This window comes from Trichosurus vulpecula, chromosome 3 (assembly GCF_011100635.1).
Source record: "Trichosurus vulpecula isolate mTriVul1 chromosome 3, mTriVul1.pri, whole genome shotgun sequence".
Taxonomy (NCBI): domain Eukaryota; kingdom Metazoa; phylum Chordata; class Mammalia; order Diprotodontia; family Phalangeridae; genus Trichosurus; species Trichosurus vulpecula.
The window spans coordinates 419,367,597-419,385,971 of record NC_050575.1 but is presented as its reverse complement, the minus strand read 5'-3'; the positions used below and the strand labels follow the sequence as shown (position 1 = coordinate 419,385,971).

Below are 18,375 nucleotides of genomic sequence, written 5' to 3'. Positions count from 1 at the left end.
AATCTAATGGAAGTATATAGTACAGATGGTGGATAGATTGTGGAGCTTAAAGTCAAGTAGATTCATCTTCCTGAGTTCAAATCTGACCTCAGGCATTTATTAGCTGTGTGACCCTGGGCAAGTTACTTAACCTTGTTTGCCTCAGTTTACTCATCTATAAAATGAGCTGGAGAAGGAAACAACAAACCACTACAGTATCTTTGCTAAGGAAATCTCAAATGGGGTCATGAAGAGTTCATGACTGAACAACACAATTCTCACTATTTCGGACCTGGCTATATTTATTTCTACACTTACCTTATTTATCCCTATTTGAGATCAAGCTCATTGAGGGTCAAGACTGATATTATTTCTCTTTTCCTCAGCACCTAGGCCTGTCCCTTCTGCATAATCAATCAATCAACAAGTGTTTGTTAAGCACCTATAATATGTGCCTGACATTGTGCCTTTGGGCACTGGGGACACAGGTACAAAGAATGCAACACAGATGTTCATGGAAATTCCTAATTTCAATCTTTCAATATAAATAAACAAAACCACACAAAATCAGTTGTTAAATCTTGCCAATAGTGTCTTTTTCATCTTTTCCCTTTTCTCCATTCATATCATAACTACTCAGTTCAAGTCCTCATTGCTTCTTACATGAACCATTACAATTGCTTCCTAATTTGTCTTTCTGTCTCCAATGTCTCCCCTCTCCTGTTCATATTCTGTGCGTTTGCCAAATTGATCTTCCTCAGGAACAATTCTGATCTTTTCACTCTCCAGCTCCAAAAGCACCATTGGCCCCATTGCCTCTATGATAAAATCTAAGTTCCCTTTGTTGAGTACTTAAAATCTTTTAAAATCTAAGTAGAACTTCTCTTCTTAGACATTTTTCATTGCCACCGAGTTCTAGCCAAACTGGTACACTTACCATTCCTCAGGGAAAACAAAATCTTCTGCCACTATAGCTTTGTATGAGCTGTTCACCATACCAAGAATGCTCTTCCTCCTCAGTTTCCTGTCTCAGAATCCTGGGATCCATTAATGGCCCATCAGAAGACCTTGGTCCTGCCTGAAGTCTTACCTGATCACTCCAAATATTCAAACTTTTCCGTGAAATTATTTTGTTTTTACACTGTGTTCTGCACCAACTACACACATGTTGTATTCTTCCAATTGAATTGAAGGTCATTGAAAGAAGTCTTTCTTTATATTTTTGTTTTAGTGTCCCTTGGGCTTAACAAAGCAGCTGGTACATGATACCATGAAGGTAATGTGACTTTTTTTATGTTTGTTGAATTGAAGACAAAGCTCTACCATTCATTTTTTTTCTTGGTTTAAAACTCTTCATCCTCATCCCTTTTCCCAATCATTTTTGGAGGTTAGTTCAGGATTCATCCCTTGTCAAAATATTCACTTTTGACTCTGTTCATGACTTTCTTCCCATATGATCCAAGTTTCAGTCTACTTCCTATACAATGGATACTGGCAAAATGTAGCATTAATTGTGCATTTTTCACTAGTTCATCCATTAAATCATCCTCTTCTCCCTGTAATCTTCAGAACTGTCATACATTCTTTGTTCAGCTCAAGTCCATTCAAAAAATACATATTTTGGGAAGATAAACCACTTTGGCTTGTGAAAACTGGGGGGGTTTCATGTAATATGTCAACAGTGAACTAGGACTTTAAAAAAGTGTAGGGTTTTAATAGCATGAAAAGGAAGTCACTAAATAAGGTATGACTAGGACAAGCATAGGGATTGTAAATTCAAAAAGGAAAGAATTAATTCTGGAAATGAAGAGAACTCTAATCTGGCATGTCAGTAGGGAATATGAATAAGAAATGAATTGTTGTCAGTGAGCTTTTAAGAGTAGATTTATTTGATTTGGGCAAGGTAAAGAATTGTGGTGTTTATTTATAGCATAGAATGTCAGGAATAGAAAGGTCCCTGGGTATCATTTGGCCCAACTACCTCATTGTACTGGAGAGAAAAAGTAGGGGAAATTACTTACCAAAGTAACAATATATTTAGTGGATAAAACAGATCAAAGACTCAGGGCTTCTGAGTCCTTCCCTGGTACTTTTTCAAATATGCCCAGCAATCACTAATGATGAAGATAGTGTATAATGGTAAAGATTAGGGCTGTCCCTGTGATTTCATTGGTGTCAGGAACTTCCATCTGAGGAAATTCCCTCTATAAAGCAGGTTGCCAACTACTGTTCAGATTTTATGTTTAGTAAATTATATAGAGCAGCGTGAGGTCAAGTGACTTTCCCACAGTCGCATAACCATTATTTATCAAAGGCAAAGCTTGAACAAAAGTCATCCCTACTCCAAAGACATTGTGCTATGCCAACTCTCCTATTGATAGTAGCAATTCATATCATTTAGTTCATTAAGATTTGTGAAGTATTAGGAAAGGAAAACAATCAAACTGTGAATGTAAATGGATTAAACTTACACATAAAATGGTGAAGTTTAGCAGAATGGAATAGGAAGTAGGATTTAGTGATATATTGTTTATAAGAAATCTATCTGAAATGAATATTCATAGAGAATCATAACAAGCTAAAATATTATGCACAAAATGAAGGATGAAAAAAGAAGGACAGAAATGATGGTCTCAGACAAAGGAATATTAAAAAAATAGATGTAGTTAGAAGAGATAACAAGGAAAAACGGTGACATCATTAAAAATGAAAAAAATGCAATATATATGTACATAGGTACATATATATATACTTATGTTTTTATATTCATATAACTACATGCATACACCTACCTTATATATTCATATACCTACAGAAATATGAATTGAAGAGAAGGGAAAAATATCAAAATAATATTTCTTGAGTATTTTTAAATGCAGCATTTAATACTTGGCCAAATGGAACAAAATACATAAGAAAGAAGTTAAAGACCTCAATGAAATTTTAGAAAATGTAGATTCAATAGAACTTTGGTGATTATTGGATGGGATAGTAAAAAGTATATATGAATGGATCTCTGCTTTGCAGGACACCTCTTTTAAAATAACCATATATCAGTGAATAAAAGATGCAGAAAATCAAGATGTTAAACACATTCTGTGATGTTAAAAAATAAAAGAAACAATCAGTAAAGATAATTTGAAGAAATTATCTGTAAGTAAATGGATAGGAAATGACATAAACTCAAAGAATGAGCTGATAAAAATAAATCAGAGAAACAGATAATTTTATCAAAGAAAAAGATAACAATTAGAAAATATAACAAGCCATGTGAAATATAACCAAAAGAGTGCTGAAGGGAAAGAAGTTGAACTCCAGAAGCTTTTAATAACAAAAGACAGAAGCTAGTAACTGATGAATTTAAAATTACACTCTGGAAAATATTCCATAAAAGCAGAATAAAAATTAGAAAGGAAAAAAAGAGAGAGAAATATGCACAATAATAGCAAATAATTTAATTAAAGAATAAAACTGGAAATCTATCTTTTGAAAATGAAAACAGCTAATTTGATGAAGAAAAATGGTGAAAAATGCCATGAAATGAATAAAAAATAGAAAATAGATGACATTAAAATGGAAAAAAAATAGACATTTTTACCCAATTATATGCCAACAAAGTTGCTAACTTAAAAGGAATAGATAAATACTTAGAAAACATATAAAATAGTTATATTAACAGAACAAGAAATACGTATTTAAACAACCTCATAAGAACATGGTATTGAACAAGTCATAAATGAATTCTTAAAGAAAAAATTATTCCCATAGTTTGATGGATTTATATATGAATTCTTCTAAACCTTTAGAGAGTAATTATCTCTAGTATCTCATAAATACTTCAAAAAATGGAGAAATAAAGAGTCCTGTGGACTTTTTAAATTAAATAAATATGAACCTGATACTTAAACTGTATAGAGATAAAATGAAAGAAAATAACTTTGAAATAATACCATTTATGAATGTCAATGAAAAAAATGTTAATAAAAAGTACATGACAATATAGTTAAAAGGTTGTGGAATATAATTAGATTGACACTGTACTATGAATGTAGGACACATTCGACATTAGGAAAATTATAATAAACCATATTGAAAATAAAATATCATAATCATATTAATGGTTGCAAACAGATTTTGACGTAACACTGTTTTATGATTTAAAAATGTAAGAAGGCGTAGAAACAATAACTATCAATAACTATCAACAACCAAGAAACAGAATTTTATGTGACAGAGGCAAAGTCAATATAACCACTTTTACCAATGTACAAACTATACCTCTTAATATAGTTCTGGAAATAATAAATATAGGAATAATATAAACAACAGAAGTTGAGAGAGTAAACACAAGCAAATAACAAACTATTTTTTATTTGTAAATTATATGATAGTTAATTTTGAAAACCATTGAGACTGAACTAAATATATACATATATATTTACATCAGTAGACTTGTAGGATATAAATAAGCCCATAAAATGAATTTACTTTTTTACATATTTTTAACAAAACCCACCAAGAAGAGACAGAAAAAGAAAACACATTCAGAATAACTTGAGAATGCTAAAAATCAATATCTTGGATTTAACCTTTCAAGCCTGACATAGGACTCATAACAAGAACTCTAGAAAAAAACACTTTTTTTTATAGAAATAAAAGATGTAAATTATTATAGTTATTAATTATTAATGATTGTAGAGTTATGAATTGATCATTGTTGGGTCATGACAATATACTAATTACAATAATGCCCAAATGAATTCATAGATTTAGTACCATGCCAATAAAAAAAAAAACTAAGCTACTATTTTGTATTCACATCAAATAATAATCAAATTATCCTGAAAAAAAAAAACAGCCAAAAATCACAAAGGAAATGGTGGGGGAATAGTAGTAATGAATGGAGTCTAGCTTTACCAGATCAAAAACTATATTGCAAATCAAAAATAAGTCAAAATTATTTGGTATTTGTTAAAAAATGGAACAATAACAACTGGTAACCATGACACAGAAGCAACTGCATACAGTAGTATAGAATTCACTTGATCCAAGGATATAAGGAATTAGGGAAAAGAGTTGCTATTTGTTGGAGGCTGGGAATGAGGAAAGCTGCTGGGAATGCTGGAAAGCATTCTGAAAGTTTAGACAAATCCTTATCTCATATACCACAATAAAATTCAAATTCATATGTCACCTAAATATTAAAAAGATCAGACCATTTTTTTAAAAATAGAGTCAAAAGATGAATATCCCTTCTGTGACTATGGCTGAGGATAAATCTTATAAAAAAAGTCATGCAATATATAATGGACATTTTAAATGTAAAAGTAAGTACTTTTGCACTATTACAATAATCACAATAAATGCATTTAACATGTGAAAGGAAACAATCAACTAAAGTAAAATATCCAGAACAAATTTGCTGATTAAAGTCTAATAACAAAGATAAATTATACATAGAGTATTTTTACATATATGCTTATACACACACACCGCTCACATGGACACATACATATCACACACACACACACACACACACACACACACACACACACACACATATATACACACACATACACTCAATATACGCATATACATTTATGTATTGTAAGAATAAGAGCCACTTCCCCAACAGATAAGGAGTCAAAACATAGGAAGAAGTAAACAATGATGATGGCACTCAAAATATGAACAACCATAGAAAATACTCAGGATAACTAACCATAAAATAAATGCAAATTGAAATAATTCTGAGATTCCACCTAAGATCCAATAGAGTAACAAGAGAACTGAAGAGGAAATTTAAAATTGTTTGAAACATTTAAGGAAGAAAAGAACACTGGGGCACTGTTAGTCAAGTTGTGAATCGGTTCCATTATTTTATAAAATAATATGGAACTTTATTCCCTAAACCATCTCCTTTTGGCTCAATGGCATAACTATGAGGCATTTAGGCAATCAAGAATAGAGAGTACATATGGAGATAGAAAGATTTGTATAGAGATAAATAAATAGACATCTGTATTACTGTGGAATCAACTTTTGCTGTATCCATACACAGAAAACAGGATAAGTGCCCTTGAACTAGGGAATGACTGATTGAATTTTAGTATAAGAATAGAATGGAATTTTATTGTGCTATGAGAAATGATTAAAATTATGAAAGTAGAGAATAACCAGAAAAACTGTTGCAGAGCTCTGAAATGAACAGAACTGTCAGGAAAATTGAGATAATGGCCATAATAAAAATGTGAATAGAAACAACTTGGAAAAAGTCTTCCCAAATCAGTGAGCAGGCATGACTTCCAATAATGTGAAACATACCTCACAAAAAGCTGATAGACAAGAGATGCAAAATCAGGCATCAATTCTCAATAATTACCAGGGGGTTGATTTGTTTTATTTGAATATATATATATATATATATATATATATATATATATATATATATATATATATATATATATTTGCATATATATATGTACATATATATATATTTAAGATATTTATTTACATTTACATTTACAAGATATTTATATACACACATATATTTAATACAAGGGAAATACTCTGAGGGAAGTTGGAGGAGAATAGAGATGGAGAAAAATACAAATAAATAATTTTTAAAAATACATTGGGATAAAGATGTGCAAATGGGGACATAAATAGAGGAAGGAAGGAAAGAAGAAAAGGAGGAAGGAAGGGAGGGAGGGAGGGATGGAGGGAAAAAGGGAAGAAGGAAGGGAGGGAGGGAGGGAGGCAGGACCTGGCTACCTTATCTTAACGGTCTGGCCAAAGTGGGCCTCACTATGCCAAGAATGCCAAGCTTATAATCTAACCCTAAACACATTTAGGAAAGTTGTTAAGGAAACCTAATAATTTTGGTGAAGATGGATAGGAAACACATATTAAATTTTATTAAAAGAGCCCCATAGAAAATTAGGAGACCTGGATTTTAGCTCTGCCTCTGTCCTTAATAAACTACAGGAAGTTTTATGTCCTATCCTTGATCCTCAGTTTCCTCTTCTCTGAAATGGAAATAATTAGCTCTTACTATGTGCCAGACACTGTGGTATTATCTCATTTGATGCACACAACAACCAGGGGAGGGGGAATAGATGTTATGATTATCCCTATTCTCTTCAGATAAGGAAACTGAGGCAGACAGTGGTTAAGTGCCTTGTCCAGGATTACACAGGCAGTAAATGTTTAAAGCCAGATTTGAATTCCAGTCTTCCTGACTGCAGGCCTAGCATTCTGTCCTTTGCCCTAACAAACTATATAGTTTTCTTTAAAGCAATGAGAAAAACAGAGCCCAGAGAGATTGTAAATAATCTACGTAATATCCCGTATCTCTATACTAAATGTCTCTTCAAAAAGGTCTTCCTCCCCTAGACCGAATTTTTCTATTTTTGTTTTTGTAGGTAAAAGAGGCCATTCTTTGCCTCATTTTTTACTTAGCCTTAATCACTGAATGGGTGTTGACTCAGACAAACTGAGACCTTAGCTTAAAAACACAGAAGTTGCCCACTACATCCAGTGTCATCTCCAGTCCTGATATATATCTTGCCACTGGACCCAGATGGGTCTGAAAGAGAGAGTGAGGCTAATGACTTTGCAGAGTCCTGCCTCACTTAAATACAGTTCAATTGCAAGTCAAGATGTCACCTACCTGATGCCATTGGCTCTCTTCTAGAATGAAGGACAAAAAACAAAACAAGACAAAAAACTAAAAGTCTGTAACTTCTAGGTGGCGCTGCAGGGGATTGAGTTGGATACACCTGGAGTTAAAAAGACTTATCTTACTGAGTTCAAATCGGACCTCAGAAACTTATTAGCTGTTTAACCTTGGGCAAGTCACTTAACCCTGTTTGCCTCAGTTTCCTCATCTGCAAAGTGAGCTGGAAACAACACACCACTCCAATATCTCTGCTAAGAAAACCCCAAATGGGCTTATGAAAGTTGGACATGACTGTAATGAACAACAATTTCTAATTCATGTTCTCTACATTACATTCACCCCTCTCTTAACAAACACTTCGAATTGAAATAATTGACAATTTCCAGGAAAATTTTGAAGATGAAGGATTCAGGGGAAGATCTTAGAGGATATAGAATCAGAAAATCATGGCATCACAGACTAAGAGCTTTGAGGGATCTTGGGGGTCATGTAGTCCAACTCTTACTGAACAGATAAGGAAAATGATGTCTGGAGGTGACCGAAGATTCTTTCTAGATCATAAGGTCCTTGAAAACCTAAACTTTTCATTTGATACCTCGAGTAAGAATTAACAAGTTAACAACATGTATAATTTAGTATCAGACTCAATTTATTCTAAGTGAAAACAAAAGCAAATTTACCAGATGAATGGACCCAGTTCTTTTCTGTAATCTCTGGCATATTAGAAGCAGAGAACATGGCCATGGGAAAATGTTGCTTTTTAATTTTTTTTTTTTAGAATTATCATGGTGAGCCCGGTTGCTACCAGAGTTATAAATTAAAATGATAATATTTTCTATGGGGACTCTGAAGCCATTTTCTCAGGAACCCCCTTGGTTTCAATCTGTGTTTAAAAATTACTCACACCTAATCAAAGCAGACAAGAGTAGGAAGCATTTATCAATAATAAACCAGGAGATAAATTCTACAAAATGCTCAAAGACAAACGGCAGACATGTAATTACTAGCACTGAGGCTGAGAAAGAAGGGAGTCCACTCCTGCTGGAAAGAACTAATAGATAAGACAGCTGCACGTTACTTTCCATAGGCGAGAGATTGTAAATTTCAGGAAAAGAAAGGATTCTGTGAACAATTATGGCCTTTTGCTATATCATGTGTTCAGGTTTAGAATTTAAAAAAATGGGAGTCCATGGACAGGCAGAATGAGATTTCCCAAGGATGGTTGGCCTTTTCTGTCTCAGGGAATCAACTAACTATTCGACTTGGCAACTAGGAAATCACCGGTAACTTTGGAGGGAGCAGTTTGACGGGATGGTGAGGTTGGAAGCTAGATTGTAAGAATTTAAGAAAAGAGTGAGAATTGGAAACACTCATAATAATGAGAATGATTCTCATAGTTAGCATTTATATAGTAGTTACATGCGCCACACTCTATTCTAAGCATTTTATAATTTTTAGCTCAACTGATCCTTAAAACAGCCCTCGGAAGTCAACAACCATTTTACAGATGAGGAAACTGGGACAGAGAGAGGTTAAGTGACTTGCTCAGGGTCACACTGCTACTAAGTAGCTCAGGCAAGATTTGAACTCAGGTCTTTCTGAATCCAGGCCCAGCCCTCTATCCTCACGATCAATTAGCTGCCTGCTCTCGTAGATGCTATGATATCTGCCATCAATTATAGATGGACTTCTCAAGGAGTTTGGCCAGAAAGGGCAGAAGAGATACAGGATTATATTTAGCAGGGATGGATGGATCCAGTGAAAATTATTTTTGGGGGGAGGCAGGGAAGACATGGGCATGTTTTGAAGCAAGAGGGAAGGACCCTGCAAGACTGGGAGACATTGCAAATAAGTGAGAGCGTGGGGAAAACAGAAGGGCCAATCTACTGGAGGAGACAGAAAGATTGGTATCATTTGTACATGTAGAGGGGTCAGCCTTGGCAAGGATGAGGGTCACCCCTAAATGTGAGAGAGGGTTAAGGAGGAGATAGTGGCAGAAGGCATATTCTAATGAGATGAGGAAGAGTGAAGAAAAAAGAGGTCAGAAAGAATGATCTCAATTTTTTTTAGTAACCTAAGGGGTCAAATTCTCAACTGAGAAGACAGGGGAGGGGAGCCATGGGATGCTTTAGGAGGGGTGAAAAGGTTTGGAAGAGCTACATGGAGAACAGGAGAGTGGAATAATGGTCTTCACAGCATAGTTCAGTTACAAATACCTGTAAAAGGCCTTTCCTGTTCTATTCAGTAGTTAACTAATACTAAAATTTATTTTTTTATTTATTTGGCATATTCTTATCTCTGTAAATGTTTTTTTCTCTTTCTTTCATAAGAATATATGCTCCTTGAAGGGAAATTCTCCTTGACTGTATTTTTGCAGTCTGACACCTACCCTTCTGATAGCAGCTACTCAATAAATGCTTGTCAATTTTTTTAAATAATGGAATTGACTATCCCCAATAGCTTTTGGTTGGTTAAAATGTCTTTTATTTGGTTAGAATATCCTCCAATCCATTGGGAAGGGATGCTGGTTGTGTGATGGATGAGTAATAGAGGATAATCCTTCATGAGCCTGTAGTTAGCCTCATTAGCTTCTGGAGGTCCCTTCAGCTCTGACATTCTATGATTCTTTTCAGGACAATGTTTGACCACCACCGACAGATGTGAGATTTCACAATCTCTAAGGATTTTCCTTTTCGGACATACTATGTGGCACATTTTAAAATCCCCCTCAGCCCAGACCTTCTCTGTTCTGTTTTCTGAAGACCCTTCCAGCTCTGACACTCTCTAATCAAGCACAACCTTTTACAGTCTTGCTTTGTCCTCCCAAGGGCTAAAGCACTCCCCCCCCTTTAACAACATTGCATTTATTTCATATTTGTTCTGTATGTATTTATTCTACAACTGTACTTTTATGATGTCATCTGCTCTGCTGGAATATAAACTCTTGGAGAGCAAGAACTGTTTTTGTTGATACCTTGTTTTTCTTTTATCCCCAACACCTAGCATTGTGTCTAGCACTTATTAAGTGCTTAATCAATGCTTGTTGCTTCTGTTTTTGAGGTCTCTTGAACTTCTGACATCCTACACTTTGTGTTCTTAGGACTCTCCAACCTGTAACATTTTATAAATGAATGAACAAATGAATGACACCTTAGTAAACGCTTCCTATGTGCAAAGCTCCATGCTAAGTGCTAGGGATGCAAATAGAAAGGAAAATAATCCCTCCTCTCTAGGAGTTCACTTTCTAATGGGGATCAAATCCATGGGGAAGGTTTCAGAGGCAAGCAAGATGGAAAGGTCCTTAGGACACAGTAGCAGAACAGATGGACACACCTTTTCTTTAACAGAATTTCCACTCAAGTTGAAAACTTGACAGGACCAAGGACTTTGGTGATGATAACTTTCTTTTCTGGGTCTTCAATAGATGTGGCTGTAGCACCTGCAGGTACAGTCCCCAGGCTGCATCTCCACAGAGGTTTCTGCCCAGGATGGTGGTTGAGGCCACTGGGATGCACGTCTTGCTCTTCCTGGGCTCTTGGATTCAGGATCCTGGGCCATCTCCATCAAGACAGAAGAGGAGATAGGGGTCAATGTGATGGTGCTGGTTTGCCTTCTCTGGCCCATGCTGATCCTCTTTTCCCTTTTCCTCAGGGTAACCTGATTCTTCACATATCCTATGTTCTGTCTCAATTCTGTGCTTCCATGTTTTATGTTTTAAAATCCCTCCCAGCTCAAGCAGCTTATTCTGATGATAAGTTAATCAAAGCAGATTAAGGACATGGGATGTTCGAACTATGCAACCACTGCTTTTCAGCTCTCTTTTATCTCTTGTAGTCCTCCATTACACTGTAAGCTCCTTGAAGCAAGGAACCATTTTTCTTTTTGCTTCTTTTTGTATCCACAGAGCTTAACACAGTGTCTGGTGCATGAGAAACTCTTAATGAATTCTTGTTGACTTGACTCTATTCACTATCTTAATTAGCACTGTAGGGAAAGAAAGAGAGAAAGGAGAGAGAGAGAGAGAGAGAGAGAGAGAGAGAGAGAGAGAGAGAGAGAGAGAGAGAGAGAAACAGAGACACAGAAGAGACACAGAGAGTATCTTGAGCATATACCAAAAGTTGACAATGACCTAATCTGATATTTTTCAGAGATGGTTATAAGAAATGACCAGATTATCTTTGTCACTGAATCATATCACAGAAACTTGACAGACAGAAACGCTGGGATGAATTTAATCAGATTCAATTTAATGAGATAAAAATAAAGTCTTACATTTAGGTTAAAAAACCAGCTTCACAAGTACAGCATGGAGGAGGCATGGCTGGACAGCAATTTATCTGTGAAAGCTTTGAAAGATTTCATCGCCTGCATAGGCGATGTGAGTCAACAGTGTGATACGACAGATTAAAAAAATAACCCTAATTCAGGCTCATTAAAAAGGAAGGGGTTTAGGACGTACAAGTAGGGGAGAGGGGTAAGTATCCTGATATATATTTGCCATGATCAGACTGCTTTTAGAATTCTGCCTTCAGTTCTGGGCATCACATCATTCCCTAGAGAGAAATAACTTGTTTCTATTATGAATTTATGCATTTTCAGATTTTTCCTTCTATGAAATCCCTTGCTTTTATAAGAAAAGATTTGACATGAGGGAATTTTTATAGATATGAGAGTTTGCTTGTTTCAATTGGAAAAATAAAATACAATTATGACTATCCCCTTCAGAAATGAATGCATGTGGCCCATGGTGGCAGAAGGTAACATTCTGATAGGAAGAGAAAGAAGAGATATCTCAAGATATGCCACACAGACAATATATTGCCAGCAGCTTATATATAAACTACCTTTGGAGGTCAGCCACTAAACAGCTTACATGGATTTTATTTGCACAGAGATTAATTTAGAGATTAAACAGGAGACTCTGCAAAAGCCAGTGGAAACATCTTTATAAATGAACATAAAGCATATTTGTGGGTTTTTAATAAAAACTTGTCTGGCTTTGAACTGTGGCCCTAACTTAATATAAATAGGTCTGCTCATCTCAGCCCTCTGCTCATCCCAGCCCTCTCCTGTGGTGGAGATTTTATTACCCATATGACAGATCATGGACTTCAAACATTGTGAAACATGCCCTGATTTTATTAGCAAAATACCCGCCTACTTGATAAAGGACAATCCATTTTGTTCCAGAAATATTCTGCCATAATGCTGTGGGAGGCGTCGGTCTTAGAACAGAAGGCTAGAGATGGAATGGACAAGAGAGCACTGAAAACCTTAAGAAGAGGGAAATGAGATCTGAGAGGGACCTTAGAATAGCGACTGGAGACTGTTGGCACTGAGAGAAAATCAGCACAGGAATACGCATATATCCCAACTGCTCTTATGGAGATAAACAGCGGTGCTCAGCTGCTGTTATTCTATAAAACTTGAGAAATAAAATGTTACTTACAATATATTTAAGGAGTATGTATGAAAGGTATTTCTTAAATGTATTACAGTGAAATAGATAGACAGAAAGATAGAGACAGAGAGATAGAGACTGGGATATGAAGGAACACAATATGTACATATATATGAATGCCACCTCTGTCTTTTATTTGGCTCCACCTAACTTTTTCTCACTCTCTTCCTTCCTGTGAAACTTTTAGACCATCTTTTATTGATTCATGGTAGTTTCATTTTCTGCCTTCACTATCTTCATCTTTCAGAAGCATTACTTTTCCTCAAGGTTCTCAGGCACTGACCCACAGCCAAACCTTACTAATGGCACCAGGGGCTAGCATCCTCATTTTCCTCCAAAGACATTGTATTTCATTCCCATGACTTGATCTAAGGAATATCCAGTGCTCCCTCCTGACTCCTGCTTCTTGGAACCTTTAGCTTTTTTTTTTTTTTTTTAAGGTTCAGCGCTAGTGGCCTTGCCTTAGAGCTTTCCCTGCCTCCTCCCCCATCCAAATTCTTATCTTTCCCCCGAAATTACTTTTTAATCATACATACATATGTGTGTGTGCTCATGTACATGCATGCATGTAGGTGTTTATTAATCAGTATATCCAACACTAACATGCAAGTCCCTGGATGGTAAATACTAGTTCACTGTTGTCTTTCCATTTCCATCAGCAAGGATAGTACTTGGTAAATTGCATACACTTAATAAATGCTTGTTGAGTTGAATTTTAATACTGATATGGAATGTTAGCAATAGAAATCAACTGATAATAGAATGTGAGCACCATGTTATTCTTTAGACATCATTTTGTCCAAACATTCTTATTCAAAACTTGAAGAAACCGAGACTCAGAGAGCAAACTCTCCATGACCAAGTTCACAGAGTTGGAGTACAGAGCCAAGGGAAAAACTCCAGTCTCTTTGTGGGTGGTAGAGGGCTCTGCCCTCTGACCCACATCCCTTCCTATTGGGACTCAGATGCTTCAAAGGCAAGAGACCTGAGGCCAATCCTCAATGAATCATGAGAAATAGAAACTAAATATGTGGATCAAAAACCATATTTATGTTGGTACCGAGAGAGCTTTGGTAACAAAATCGAGAAAACTGAATCTACCCTGGAAACAATCTTTCTAGGACTTGTTTATGATACCTTTCATTAAGGCAGGCAGGAAGAAGAATTGGGAATAGGGGGTAGTTAGACTTGGAGTGAGAGGATGTGGATTCAAATCCCAGCTCTACTATTTACTAACCAAGGACTTCAGGCAAATCAAGTGATTAGGAATTTATTAAGTGCTTAATTTGGACCAGCCAGGGAGCTGCCTGCAGGGAATAAAAATACAGGCCAAAAGAAAGTACTTGCCTTCAAGGAGCTTGTATTCAAATAGAGGAAGACAATGCCTAACAAAGAGCTGAAATGGAGGAGAGGCTCCCTGTGTGAGCTAAGGCTTGGTAGAGATAGTTCCAAGAGTTGGAAATGAAGGCTAGAGTAAAAAAAAAGGCATGGATGGTCTGGGCATTTCCATCCCTAGGGTCAGAGTTCTTCTCCTTCTCCTCTTCTTTCTTCTTCTTCTTCTTGCTCTTCTTCTTCTTCTTCTTCTTCTTCTTCTTCTTCTTCTTCTTCTTCTTCTTCTTCTTCTTCTTCTTCTTCTTCTTCTTCTTCTTCTCCTTCTTCTTCTTCTTTCCCCTCTCCTTTCAGTGTTGCCTTCTGTAAAAGTCTGTGTCACTTGCCATCACATTCAAAAACATGAGAAAATTTCTTGTAGGAAAATGTCCTCCAGATATATATTCTGGGGGTAACGTCTATCTCAAAATTCAAATAATAATCATGGATAGTCATTGGGCTTCTCTGCGCCTTAGGAATTGTTATTGTTTTTTTTTTTTCAATCTGTTACAAGAAGCTAGTAGACTAGATGAGTTCTGAGGTCTCCTGTATCTTTAAATCTATGATGCCATGAACATTTGTCATGCTGAAAAAAAATTTGTCACATAGAATAAAATCCGGGGATGTCTATCCCTTAAAGTAGAAGGTTGTTGAGAGAAATTATAGACAATCTCCTGTGTTGACTTTCCCCCATAGATTCTTGAGAATCCTGTCTTTATTTATCTTACCTCCCATCATTATTCACAAAACAGTACAAAAGAGAGTTTGTGTTCTCTGTATCACCACCACTTTCAGTGTGGCATTTCGATAATTTGCTACTTACTAAGAATAAAAACAAACAAATAAAAACTTTGTACTTACTGCATTTAAAAATTAGCAATGCTTAACATGGGACCTATGAAGTTGTTTTGTTTTCTGTACAGAGAAATCTCTATCTTTATCTTTAACTCGATCTCTGATTATACCCCCTAAATCTATATTATCTGTATCTATTAATCTCCATTTCCATACAATTAGTTTCCATAATAATCCAATATATTCTGTTTTATATATTTAAAATCATTATTATCTAAAATCACTTATTTTAAAGAAGGTTTTTTGATCTTCATCAGACTGCCAAAGGTAGTAGATGCTATTATAATCTCCATTTTACAGATAAGGAAACTGAGGGTAAAAAAAGATGGATTTGAACTCAAATCTTCCTGACTCCAGAGCCAGAACCATTTAACTGTCTCCAAAATTGTTAAGAACCTCTAGTCTAAATGAAAGAAGTTTCGACAAAAAATTTAAATAGGTTGGTGTCACTTCAAATGCTAAGCTTTATCCTCTACATTTGATCTCTAGAAAATAATAAATATTCTAGCTATTGATGTATACCCATCTCTTTTATCCACGCTTATATAACCTATATCTCTACTGCATTTATTTATTTCCTATTTGTCACACTGGATGAGGGATGGAAAAGAGCCATCATCACCCAAGACCTTACCCAGACCCAGTTTGTCTAGAGCCCTTCAGGGCCCCAGCTCCAAGAGTTGAAATAGATAAATGAATAGACAGATATTAGATGACTGACAATACTGTGAGCTTTAATTTATAAAGAATAAGATCTGGGCAGGTATTGACTTTTATAATTAATATAATTATTTTCACATCAGCTTCTAAATTACTTAACATCTACTTGTTGAGATCCTTTGTTTGCTAGGAAAACAGTCCACTTTAAAACAACAAATTATTGGCATTTGAGGAAATTAATAACTCTGTGGGAATTTCCTTGTATGCCAAACATCAACACAACCTTTAATAGAGACCTTATAAAATGGCTCTCCAGGCTTTGATTGAAGCCCTCTAGTGATGGGGGCCAACCACTTTAGTCCTAGCCCATTATATTTATGGATCGCTCTAATTACTAGGATACCAGCCTTCCTCCGTAACTGACCAGGATCTGATTTTTTTTGATGATTTGCATCCTCCTTAGTTTGGTATCCTAGGACCAGGTAAAATAAGGGAATAAATTTAGCCATCTTTCTTTCTGTCTTTCTGTTTTTCTCTTTTTTTTAATGACAATACTAGTAAATGAAAAAAAAATGTGTCCCTCTGAGCAGTTTCTTCTCCAGTCTAAACATTCCCCCTTCCTTCATCTCATCCCCATACTTTTTAGACTTCAGACTATTCGTACTTCAGATTTCCCTCTGTTGGACAATGTCCAACTTACCAATGTCCCTGTACACTGCAGCACACAATAGTACAGATGAGATTTGGTTCCATATTCCTGGATGAAACACGTATTTAGGTTCCCTAAATACTATTGCCTCAGAGTGAGCTTATAGTCTACCCAGCTTCAGAGCAACAATTACCTAATTATGCCCTCCTAGTCATGGGCAAATGGCCACTTGTTTAAATCATGAATTATACCTAATCTTCTGTGACTGTTTTTGGGAAAGAGAATGAGAGGGATGGGCAACTTGTCAGGGCAACCCATACGTGGTAGAGCAAATGTATGTCTATAGTTTATGGTTTCATGATATCTCTGATATTAGGACTTGGTGTCGTCATGGCCAAAGCAATTCCACTAACTTCAAAGACAGATTAAATACCTCCTATATGCAGAATGATATGTTTGGATATAGGTTGGATGGAATGAAAACCCCATAACCAAAACCAACAAATGAACAACACCAAACCAAAACCCAAATTCTTCCCAACAGAGATGGGGTGAGTTGATTTGGAAGGCAGCAGTTTCCCACTCAGGAAGCTCTGGGATGGCCCATTGGTGAATGTGTTGTATCAAGGATGCTTTATCAAATGCAGACTGAGCTTATAAGTTCCCTTGAAGGTCCATGATTGTGTGATTCTATGATCATCCTCTGTGGTAGGAATAATTGTGCTAGAGAACAACATTATACTGTCATACTAGAGTAATATTATACAAGAGAAACCATTTTTCATCACATGGAGATGTATGATTCTTGGCAATCAGTTACATGGAAGTGTGTGTGTGTGTGTGTGTGTGTGTGTGTGTGTGTGTGTGAGAGACAGAGACAGAGACAGAGATAGAGAGACAGAGAGAGATTAAAGAATTCTGTGTTTATAAGATAAAAACCTAGAATCATGAAACCATAGAGTTGGAATGGACCTTATTTACCTTCTCAATCATCTAAGAAAAGAATGGATTTTCTAGTACCAAGCCACTCCCCCCAGCTTTGCTTGAAGACCTCGAATGAGGGGAAACCCACTCTACTTTGAGGCAGCCAATTCCACTTTGAGGCAGCTCTAACTTGGGAAAAGATTTTATTTTCTTGTAATGAAAGAAATCTGTCTGCAACTTCACATTATTCCCAATTCAGCACACTGTGGCCAAACAGAACAAGTTCACCTGCTTTTCCACATGATAGATTTCTACATATATGAAAACAGCTCTCATCATTCCATTTCCCCCTCCCCAACTGTATTTTTTCTTCTCTAGGGTTAGAATCCCAAATTCTTTCAATGGATTTTTCTATGGTAAAAGGAGTGGTAATAAGGGATGGAATTGAGACCCAAACTCTTTGGAGTTTTCTATCCATTACCTTTTCTACTATATACTATTCTTTCCCAAGCTATTTAGTATACCATCTTTCTCTTTCTGATGAGTCACATCTACCTCCTACATTTCACTCTACCTCCCAAGGGAGCTGTAGGCAGAAATGAGCACAGACCTTAACATCAAAAATGTTCTTTAATAAATTGTATGGGTGTGTATGTATATGTGTGTGGGGGGGGCTATGTGTGTGGGGTGAGTTCTAGACAATCTTTAAGGTCCTTTCAGAAAAAAAAAAGTAGATCTCAAATACAGAGCTAGAAGAGATCATGGAAGCCTTCTAGCCAACTGGCTCGTTATATCAAT

At 35.9% G+C, this 18,375-nt stretch overlaps 1 pseudogene; it reads left to right on the top strand.

The window, feature by feature from the left end:
- LOC118842798 overlaps nt 1-11,244 on the top strand; it is a 33,840-nt pseudogene extending 22,596 nt beyond the window's left edge.
- The last annotated feature ends 7,131 nt before the right edge of the window (nt 11,245-18,375 follow it).